General features: G+C 46.4%; 1 non-coding gene across 1 annotated transcript; it reads right to left on the bottom strand.

The window, feature by feature from the left end:
• Positions 1-1,684: 1,684 nt before the first annotated feature.
• Positions 1,685-1,757, bottom strand: TRNAG-CCC. The gene has a single exon. It is a non-coding gene; the product is annotated as a tRNA-Gly (tRNA).
• Between the last annotated feature and the right edge of the window lie 10,072 nt (positions 1,758-11,829).

The following is an 11,829-nucleotide window of genomic DNA, read 5'->3' as shown; positions in this document are numbered from 1 at the left end:
AAGAAAATAATGAAAAATATATACTTAATAAAGCACCTTATAAACAAAAATAGAATAGCTTGAAAAATACATAAAAATAACTGTTTAAGCTAAAAAGTAAAACACTTGATGGTGAAACCAGAAACCTGACTTCCACCCATGGATTTAGCACTTTACAGGTGGTCATAGATAAGGCACTTAATTCTTTCTGGGCCAAGACGTCTGCACCTGGAGAATTAGGACAACTAATCACTCTCTCCCTTAAATGGCTTCCCTGATGGCTCAGCAGGTAAAGAATCTTCCTGAAATGCAGGTGCTGCAGGAGATTTGGGTTCAATCCCTGGGTTGGGACCATCCCCTGGAGGAGGAAATGGCAACCCACTCCAGTATTCTTGCCTAGGAAATCCCATGGACAGAGGAGCCTGGGGGGTTACAGTTCATGGGGTCACAAAGAATCAGACATGACAGCATACTGGGATGCATACACAGCACAGTTGCGACGTGGAGCAAAGCAGGAAATGAGTATGACACGCTATGAAACACGGAAAGTTGTCACATATACAGTAAGTCTCCTACATACGAACAAGTTCCATTCCAAGAGCATGTTCATAAGTCCAACAAAGTTAGCCTAGGTACCCAACTAACACAATTGGCTATATAGTAATGTATTATCATAGGTTTATAATACTTTTCACACAAATAATACAAACAAATACAAAAATAAAACATTTTAATCTTACAGTGCATGCTCAGCCACTTCAGTCATGTTCGACTCTTTGCGACCCCATGGACTGTGGGGGTCTATGGCTGATTACATTCTGGCTGATTTTTCTAACATGTTGGCAGAGACAGCATGGACTTTGTGACACGAGGCTCCCCTGTCCATGGGATTCTCCAGAAAAGAATACTGGAGTGGGTTGTTATTCCCTGCTCCGAGATCTTCCCAATCCAGGGTTCAAACCTAGGTCTCCTGCATCGCAGGTGGACTCTAGCCTGAGTCACCAGGGAAACCCATTCTATAAGGCTATATCAATACAAAGAAGTGTTATTTGATTCTGTTTGCAATTATATTTAATTTGATTCAACAGATGTTGCAGACAAGTCCCTGCCGTGAAGAATCAGGGTGTCCCTACCCATGAGTCTTCTGAATATTCACACTCTGGCATTCAGGCAGCCTCCCTTAGCCTCTTCTTTCTCCTTTACTCTGTCCTTCATACAGGCCTCTCCAGCCTCTCCTGCTGGTCCAGACCCTTTGGAACTTGCACAATCCTGCTTAAATTCTCCACTAAACAGACACTGCCCTGGGGGTGTCCTCTGACCCCTACTCTAAGCTGCAGTCCAGGGGATTTGACAACTATGCATCCATCAGTCAGCCAGCCTGTGGCCACTGGGACTTCCCAGAGGTCAGAATCTGACTCTTAGAGTGCCCCACACACCCTGGGCAGAAAGCCGGGTGAGTGGCCACTGACCCCAAGGCAGAAGACTCTGGGGGTTCCAGCTGGGGTTGTCTTAAATGGTGACCTACATCAGGAGAATGTTCTATCACTTTTCCACTCAGTCTTTCTCCCTCTTCCTTTCTGGTCTTCTTTTTCTTCCTTAATTCTCTTTTCCATTCTTTTTTTTTTTTTTTAACATTTATTTATTTGGCTGTACCGGGTCTTAGTTTCAACACATGGGTTCTTCAGTTGCAGTGTGTGGGATCTAGTTCCCTGACCAGGGATCGAGCCTGGGCCCTTTGCATTGGGAGAACAAAGTCTTAGCCACTGGACCACCAGGGAAGTCTCTCTTTTCTCCTTTCCCTAAGTGACAGGCAAACCAGTGGCACCAACACATATACCCATCACACTCATGGCCAAAGAGCTTTCTGACTATTTTGAATTTGCTATGTGGCTCCATCAAGAAGCTGCTCTTTTCTCTTCCCACCCACTTCCTTCTCAGCAATTCTTTTTGTTTTTATAACAACATCATCGATCAAGTCCCAAGAGAGCGTCAACCCCAGCAGGCCTTTGCTGTTGTTGTTCAGTGGCTCAGTCGTGTCCGACTCTTTGTGACCCCATGGACTGCAACACGACAGGCTTCCCAGTCCTTCACTATCTCCCAGAGTTTGCTCAAACTCAGGTCCACTGAGTCAGTGATGCCATCCAACCACCTCATCCTCTGTCGTCCCCTTCTCCTCCCGCCTTCAATCTTTCCCAGCATCTTTTCCAATAAGTCGACTCTTCACATCAGGTGGCCAAAGTATTGGAGCTTCAGCTTCAGCATCAGTCCTTCCAATGAATATTCAGGACTGATTTCCTTCAGGATTGACTGGTTTGATCTCCTTGCTGTCTGAGGGACTCTCAAGAGTCTTCTCCAGCACCACCGTTCATAAGCATCAGTTCTTCAATGCTCAGCCTTTTTTATGGTCTAACTCTCACCTCCATACATGACTGCAGGCCTCAGTGCTGGCCCTTTACAACCCAGACTGTCTCTCCCAGGAGCAGGAAGCCCCTGGACATTACTCACTCTCTTCTCACACCTCCCACAAAACCTCGCAATGCCCCCTTGCTGGCCAAACCAAGCCAGGAGTCACTGACTTTCCCAAGGCCAGGGGATCAGGTCAAATTGTTTGTGAGTAGGTGGCAGACGATTTCATACCCAGCAAGGCTGGCTATTTAATTCTTCATTGAATCAAACCAACAAGAACAACAAAAAAGACTTTCAAAGAGTAGCAAACACTCTTACATAAAAGAGAATGGGGACAGTGTTGCTTAGCACTCTCCCTCAGAGGCTAAAAAACAGGAGTGACAATATATACACAAATCTATGCTTCGTATGGGGCTTCCCTGGTGGTTCAGACAGTAAAGAATCTGCCTGCAATGAAGGAGACCTCTGGAAAATACAGCTCAACTTGAAGTTATAGGATAAATGCAAAGGGTTAGAAGGTAAGGTCTAAACAGCCAACAATCAGCCATCTCTTAAGCGAAATTCTTGGTATTGTTCCATGTAATAGAGGGGATTTTAAACTTCAGCAGCTTGGAGGTGAAGTTCAGCCAGGAGCTGGGACATAGGCATAGACGGCTCTCTGTTGCCATCTAGTGGATAAGCGCTGCGTGGTCTCAAGTGTCTTCACTGAACTGATTTAGTGCAGAAACTTCAGCCTAACATCACGTTATCTCCTCTAAAGAATTATCAAAGCTTCCAGAATGATCCTCTACTACTCCTAATCCTCCCACCTCCCCTCATTAGCTGCCTCTGTTTATCTTTCAGATAAAGGAATCTTGGCTGGCCTCTCCTTGTTGACGGAAAAACTCAATACTTGGCCCTTGCACCAAATCTTCAGTTCCCCTAATTGGTTTAAAAGATGGGAAAGAGGAGTGTGGAGAGAGAAGAAATGAGAACCAGGGAGAAAGTGAGCGACTCGGGCTTCAGCTGAGTACCAAATGGGAAATAAGCCCTTTTATGGACTCATTTGGCCTCAGTCCTACAAAGGCTTCTTAATTGAGGGAGGAAGCAGACGGAAAAGGCCATTTTAAGTGACATGCGATTCTTCCTGAGGAATGCTAAGGTTTGTCGCTGATCTGGAGAACAGATAATAGGGACTCTCAAGTCACTCTTTAAACCCACCAGTTAGTTAACCCAAAATGAAGAGTTTAGTTCAAATGCTGCTGAAATTTTTGTTTCAAGCACATACCTGGCTTTCCCCTCTCCCCATCTCCGGATTTAGGTTCTGATGCAGTTGATACAAGCCCAAGGGCCAAGGGTCTGTCTTTCCAAATGGATGGCTCCCCTGTAGGCATGAGAGCCTGCGGATATATTTCAGGTAGTTTCAGACTGTATATCTGAAAGGTAGGTTGCACTGTGTCCCCACAAATGTTTGAAAGTGAAAGTCACTCAGTCATGTGCAACTCTTTGCGACCCCATGGCCTAAACAGTCCATAGAATTCTCCAGGCCAGAATACTGGAGTGGGTAGCCTTTCCCTTTTCCAGAGGATCTTCCCAACCCAAGGATCGAACCCAGGTCTCCCACATTGCGGGTGGATTCTTTACCAGCTGAGCCACGAGGGAAGCCCTCACCAATGTTTAAGTATCTTTAAAAATTGTTGCTGTTGTTTAGTCGCTAAGTCATTTCCCACTCTCTTGCAATCCCATGGACTGTAGCCTGTCAGGCTCCTCAGTCCATGGGATTCTCCAGGCAAGAATACTGGAGCGGGTTGCCATGCCCTCCTCCAAGGGATCGTCCCAACCCAGGAATCAAACCCTTGTCTCTACATGGGCAGGTGGGTTCTTTATCACTGTGCCACCAGGGAAGCCCCATCTTTAAAAATTACTGCTACCTTAAAAACAGGAGTAAAATGCAGTACCAAGGGTCTTTCATGTCAAACATTAACACATCAGGACACCAGTAAGTTGGCTTGCGTGTCTGGACTTTTTAAGAATGTAGGCCCTTGCGTGTCTCGTCATTTAAGCCTGGGCACAAGTGTTCCTTTCACACGCACTGGCTGGCTCAGGCCATGCTGGGCCAGGCTCACGCCTGTCTGCTCAGAGAACGCACTCTCCTAGCGTGTGGCCAGTTGCAGAGTAACCAGTAAAGAGATGACAAGACATGTGATAACAGCACGTTACAGTCTCAGCATTTGTTATACATTTTGCATGCTTGTTTTACTTAACATCTCTGTGATAAATGATATTAACAGATGTTAAATACTGGTGGTCGTTCAACTTTATTTTTGTTTTTTTTAAACAATTCAACTCTTCCTCTTTAGAGCTTTTAATCAATTTATTTGAAGAGTATCTAGAGACTGCAGCATGAGCTCATTTAAAGTGTACCATTTGCAAACACCTATCTGTAGGAATTAGAATTGTCCCAATACTGTTCTACCTGAACAAAACAAATATATAAAAATAAAGCCAGGATACAGTTTATCATGTAGATTTTATTAACAAAGATAACAGTAGATTTCTTTGTCTCAAAAGGATTTCTATTGTCTGAAAAAGAACATAAACTTTGGAGTCTGTTATGGGCTGAACTATCTCCCCAGATTCACATGGAAGTCACAATACCCAGTAGCTCAGGCTATAATCATATTTGAAGATAAAGTCTCTAAAGAGGTGAATAAATTAAAGTGAGACAATTAAGGTGAGTCTTAATCCAATGGGACCTGTGTCCTGCTAAGAAGAGGGGATTCTGACACACAGAGACACCAAGGATGTATACAGAAAGAGGAGAGACCGTGTTCAGATGCAGGAGAAGGTGGCCGTCTACAAACCAAGGAGAGAGGCCTCAGAAGAAGCCAAGCCTGCCAACACCTTGACCTCGGACTTCTAACCTCCACAACCATGAGAAAATTAACACCTACTGTTTAAGCCATCCAGGCGGTAGTATTTTGTTACAGCAGCTCCAGGAAACTAGTACAGAGCCTAAAACAATTAGGTCGGAAATTTCCCACTCTACCACATACTACCTGTGTGGTCTTGAGAAAAAAAAAAAAGCTTATTGAAATATAATTTACATATCCTTGCTGTTGTTGTTGCTTAGTCACCAAGTCATGTCCAATTCTTTGTGATCCCATGGACTGTAGCTCACCAGGCTCCTCTGCCCATGGGATTTCCCAAACAAGAATTCTGGAGAGGGTTGCCATTTCCTTCTCCAGGGGATCTTCCAGACACAGGGATTGAACCTGGGTCTCCTGCATTGGAGGCAGATTCTTTACTGTCCAAGCCCCATACATATCCTAGTGTGTATCTATTTTAAGTACCCAATTCAATGATTCTTTAGTATATTTACAGGGTTGTGCAAACATCACCATAATAGCTGTGTAACCATGAGAAAGAGTTAACCTCTCCAGGCCTTAATTTTTCATCTGTAAAATGGGACGAATATAATATCTTTTGAATGGGTTTGAGAATTTAATGACACAACAAAAACACTGGGCACATGTGTTTGTTTCCTTCCTTCTTCAGTCACTCTTAGGACTTGGTGCCCTTCTGCCCTAACCCACTGAGTCTCAAATCCCTGATGCTTGCTAGCTCCAACTTTCTTGTCAAGGCTCCAGGACTTGCAAAACTTGACATGTAACACCCTTCACTTCTACTTACCACCTCCTACCCCAAGGGTATAATAGTTAACTTTGGGTCCCCAAATACAGTGTTCAACTCTGTGGCAGGCAGCCACTATGCCAATGATCCAAACCTCCTGTGTTCATGTGTGCGTGCTTAGTCACTGAGCCATGTCCTACTCTTCTGTGACCCATGGACTGTAGCCTTCCAGGTCCCTCTGTCCATGGGATTCTCCAGCCAAGAATACTGGAGTGGGTTGCCATTTCCTTCTTCAAGGGATCTTTCCAACCCAGGGATTGAACCCGCAACTCTTGCATCTCCTGCATTACAAGAGCATTCTTTACCACTGCACCATCAGAGAAGCCCCCTGGTATTCACATCCTTGTGCAATTTCTTCGAGTTTGAATGGCCCTAGTGACTCACTACTAATATAGCAGAAATGATGGGACATCATTTCTGAGATGACAAAAAGGCCCGTGGCATCCCCTCTGGCTCTCTCATTTACTCACTCATTTTGAGTGAGGTGAGCAGCCATGTTGAAAGTTGCCCTGTGGAGACGCCATGTGACAAGGAACTTGTGTCTCTAGCCGGCAGTTAGTGATGCTAACTGTTGGCCCTACCAACAGCCATGTGCATGAGCTTGGATGCAAACCCTTCCCCAGGCGAGCTTTGAGATGACCAATGACCAAAACCTTCCCTACAGCCTTCCAAGAGACCACAAGTCAGAGGTCCCCAGCTGGGATACCTGACCCACAGTAACTCTGAGGTAATAAATGTCTGATGTTTTAAACTGCTTCAAAGGATCATTTGTTACATAGCCACAGATAACCAATACATTCACTTTCCAGTATTTCATTAAGAAAGAGAGTCAAACCAGGCTGACCACTCTGGAATGGTATCTCCTCTCCTCAGTGCCCAAAACACTGCAATGCTCAAGTAACTAACAAGTAACAGCCTACATGTGGCCTCTAAGAATATGTTAAAATGTCCATTGGGTCTGGTTATTACCTCTTCTTCTCATGCCCTGCAAAAAGCATTAGCAGTTCCTGTGTGCCCATCTTCTAGAAGGGCCTTACGACACTTCCTACCCTGGAATTCAGTTTGAGTTGCCTTGTGACCACAGCTCTCTCCTGGGCTGAAAAAAAATTATGATTTTAGAGATTACCCAGCTTTTTTTCTTTGTTAGGGCAGAAGCAATGTTCTCGAGTGACTTTCTACATCTTAAGAGGAAGGAGAATCCAAGACTGGGTTTGAATTTTGATCTCTCTCTTCCTTTCCTTCTGATCAGGGGCTGTGACACAGGCTCTGGAAAACCCACATGACCAAGACAAGGAGGCCTGAATTTATTCTTTGAGTCCCAGGTCTGCTGCTGACTGGCCCCACCTATTCCATTAAGCCCTACCTAAGAGTAGATAAGCCTATTGATCTGAAGGTGAGAGAAGGGGGTTGCAACAGGGTTTGAAGACCATCAAGGTTGATCTTCATCCATCGGTTGAACTTCCCACCATCAAAGCCAGCGATGAGTTGGATAACAAATCTGTTGAAGGTGGGCTAACACAAGAAAAAGTAGTAAACTTGGGTGTAAGAGATTTGAGACTTTTGTCCAGTTACCAAGTGGGTGATTTGTCTTGTGCAATTCACTTCAATTATCTGTGACTCCATTTTCCTATCTATTAAAGAAGAACCTAGATGATATTCCTTCTGACTATATAAAAGGGAAATTCCAAATGATCAGAAAGAGATTTCTTTTCTCCTCTGACATGCATCTGTATTACTCTGGGCTTCTTCAGAAGATCCCAGTGTCATGCTATGCTCTAAACAAACCAATTAGGGCTTCCCAGGTGGCTCAGTGGTAAAAAAAAAAAAATCCTCCTGCCAATGCAGGAGATGCATGTTCGATTCTTGGGTCGGGAAGGTCCCCTGGAGAACAAAATGTCAATCCACTTGAATATTCTAGCCTGGAAAATCCAATGGACAGAGAAGCCTGGCAGGGTACAGTCCCTGGGGGTCACAAAGAGTCAGACACGACCGAGTATGCATGCATGCAAGCAGACCAATTAAGCTTCAGGGAAGGTTAAGGAGAACTGCAGTAACTTATTCTTTGAATATTTCCCACTCCTTTTTTAAAAAATCACATCCCTTAGAGTGGAGACCCCGGTAGCGGTGAAGATGACCTTCAGATCACAGTGATACCAAGGAGGGTGTCTGTGTCTAGGTGACCACCTACCATGAAGGTGCGCTCCAAGTGGACACGATACTCCTGCGACACGCAGTGGAAGATGGAGCGACTGGGCTACCTAAGATGTCAGCTTGGCAGGACGCCGCATCCCCATGGCTCAAACCAGACAGCCCAGCCGGTACCCACGATGAAGCGTCCAGTTCTCGAGTGGGAATCGGTCATCCACGTTGGTGCCTATGAGCAGGCAGCTACAGGTAGCGCAGCCTTGGAGAGTTTCATGGAACTGAAGTTGAGGGCCAAAGCGCATCTCAACAGCACGCACCTTGAGCTCTGGAGCCTTGTCCAGTTAGGCGCCAGGGCGGTTCACCCGGCACCGGCTTGGGCTCCACACCCCAGGCGTCCAGCACGTACACCTGCGGCCCCGTGCGCCTGCCTGGCACTGGCGCAGGTGGAGCGCGATGCAACAGATCTGGCCAGGGACCTCGCCGCCAGTGCCAGGTCCGCAGGGCGGCCGAAGCCCAGGCGCTGATGTAGGTCCAAGCCATACGCCTCGCGGATCTCGCTGCTGTTGTTGGTGATGAAGCCTGGATGCTCCTCGGAGCCCCAAATACCATCAGACGCTCAGACGCGTCAGAACCCGCGGTCTCATTGCATCAAAGCGCGCATGGCCGTCGCACGGCGGCAGCGTATCAGCGTCCGCAAGCGGCGCCTGGGCGGGTACAAAGCTCAGCCTCGAGCAGTCTCTGCCTCTTGCTTCCTTGATAAATGCACACCAGCTACAGGCGTGGAGGCGGCACCTGTACCTCCAGTGCTTTAATCCTCAGCCAGCAATCTTTGAGACCGAGGAGAACCCTTCAAAATGCCAAAGAACACAGCTGTCCTGTTTTTGCTAAGCCGGGAGGATGTGCCTTGGGGAATGCTGGCAACCACGTGGAGAGAAGCTTTCTGCACAGAGAAGCCAAGACAAGGAGCGGGGGAAGGGAAAGATATCCGGGTCTATGGGAGGGCCATGTTTCAGATCCAATTTCTTTCTTTTCTTTAAAAAAAATTTTCCATTGTATTGGCCTATAGCGGATTCCCTCGTGGCTCAAATAGTAAAGAATCTGCTTGCAACGCAGGAGACATGAGTTCGATCCCTGGATTGGGAAGATCCAGTGGCGAAAAGAAGGGCTACCCACTCCAGTATTCTTGCCTGGAGAATCCCATGAACAGAGGAGTCTGACGGGCTACAGTCCATGGGGTCCCAAAGAGTCGGCCATGACTGAGCGACTAACACTTTCACTTTTAATATAGAGGCTAAACAAGATGGTACTAGTGGTAAAGAATCCGCCAGCAAGAGACCCAGGAGACATGGGTTGGATCCATGGGTAGGGGAGATCCCCTGGAGTAGGAAATGGAAACTCACTCCAGTATCCTTCCTGGAAAAATCCCAGGGACAGAGGAGCCTGGCAGGATACGGTCAATGGGGCTGCCAAGAGTCAGACACAACTGAGCACAGACACACACAATGTTGTGATAGCTTCCAGTGAACAGTGAAGGGACTCAGCCATACGTATACATGTATCCATTCTCCCCCAAACCAGTTTCTAAGACTGATCCCTGCAACTCTTCTTTAGAGTCTGTGAACAGACCTAGTACTCTTCCCAGGTATGTGAATCCATGAGTTGAGTTTCAGTTACTTGCAAATCGAGTGATCCTAATAAATACAGAGCTTAAGATGTGTTGGGGGCCTCCCAGGTGGCACTAGTGGTAAAGAACCCACCTGCAACTGCAGGAGACATAAGTAAACACAGGTTCAATCCCTGGGGTCCAGGAAAATTCCCTGGAGAAGGGAATGGCAACCCACTCCAGTATTCTTGCCTGGAGAATCCCATGGACAGAGGAACCTTGCAGGCTGTAGTCCATAGGGTTAAAAAGAGTTGGACACTACTGAAGCAACTTAGCATACATGTACACAGCGGTGAGGACTTAAGTCCTATGATGAAACACAGAACCAAAGGCTTTAGACCAAAGGGTTGGGACTCTTAAGGCAGAGAATCCAGTGGACGCAGGTAAAACACCCCACTTGATTCTTTTCCAAATGTACAGGCTGGAGATTGCCAACTACTTCTTAGAAAGTGGCGAAATAATGGAGGTTTGTTTTTTGCCAAATTGTAGTCAAACTCTTAGGCAATGGGGTAACCTGGGCATGGTTTCTTTCAAGCTGTTTTTGTCTCTGAAAGTCAATTGATGGCACCACCTGTACCCATGAAAAGGACTAACAGGGCAGTGTCTATTGTCTCTCATACTGGCAGCCTTTTAAGTGCAATGTGGCTCTGGAGACAATGTCACTGTCATGTTACAGAATTAACTGCCTGTGCACTCAGAGCAGAGGCATCGTGTTAGAGGGGAAAGTGGGGGGTGTTGGTTATTAAAAGTGGAGTCAAACATCATACTCTCTCACCCAGTCCCACTATGTCTGAGGGTGAAGGGTGTCACCTGGGTTTTGGAGCCGTGAGATGCTAACAGCTCCTGTGGGGTTAGAGCTGATAACCTTGGCCTTGGTCTCATTAGTACCAAGCTCAAGCCAGCTGAATTAATCATAGAAATGAACCCTTGTCTATGTAACACGCGGATTCCCAGGGCAATTAACTCCGGGTTTAAAGGGAAGTTACATTTATAGTAGCAATCCATATTTGGCTCAGTTTTTCCACCCTGCTTGCTATAATATCCAACACTCCCCAGCAAGTCTCCCCAAATGATGTCTTGCAATCTCAGGGTGAGGTGGGGTGGGGAGTTACAATAAACACAAAGCCCTGACAGTCAGTACGGTCTCCACCTCCATACTCTTTTTACCATCCTCTTTCTCTGCCCCTTTACTGTCACTAAAAAAGGACTGCCATCGTGTCCTGCGGATGCCAGCAGTGCAGCAACACCATATTACACAGACATAGGAAAGCTTCTCTTCTAATTCCTAATGCCCATCTATAGGAATCACCAACCCCTAGCATTGCACCCTGTGAACACACACACACACACACACACAACTGTTAGTGACAAGGTCTGCCACAGTGATCCCAAAGAAGTGGTGGTGGTGTTATTTAGTGGCTAAGTCATGTCCATCTCTTTGCAACCCCATGGGCTATAGCCCACCAGGCTCCTCTGTCCATGGGATTTCCCAGACAAGAATATTGGTGCCATTTCCTTCTCCAGAGGATCTTCCTGACCCAGGGATCGAACCCATGTCTCCTGTGTCTCCTGCATTACAGGTGGATCTTTTTTTTTTTTTTTAACCATTTTGACCCCTGGGAAAACTAAGTGGTGTATTATACCCCAAATCTTAAAGGGATCTGTTGTACAAAGCACCCTATTCCATTCTCATTCTTTTGTTTGTATTTCCCATGGCCCGAGGTCTGAATCCAGGATCCTGACAGGGAACCAGCCTTCATGGTAACTCCAATGCTATCCTCCAGCGAGCGCCATCCGGCACCTCAGAACTTACGTACCTTCTAAGCACGTCTCCCCTTCCTGTCAGCCAAAACATCTCGGGGTTCCATAATCGATACCTGTGTTTTACTTTGATGTTTTGGTTGTGTGCATGCTCAGTCACATTTGACTCTATGCGACCCTATAAACTGTAGCCCACCAGGCTC

The sequence above is a fragment of the Bubalus bubalis genome, chromosome 3 (assembly GCF_019923935.1).
Source record: "Bubalus bubalis isolate 160015118507 breed Murrah chromosome 3, NDDB_SH_1, whole genome shotgun sequence".
NCBI classification, from domain to species: Eukaryota; Metazoa; Chordata; class Mammalia; order Artiodactyla; family Bovidae; genus Bubalus; species Bubalus bubalis.
The sequence above is the reverse complement of the archived record's forward strand: the minus strand, read 5'-3'. Positions and strand labels throughout refer to the sequence as shown.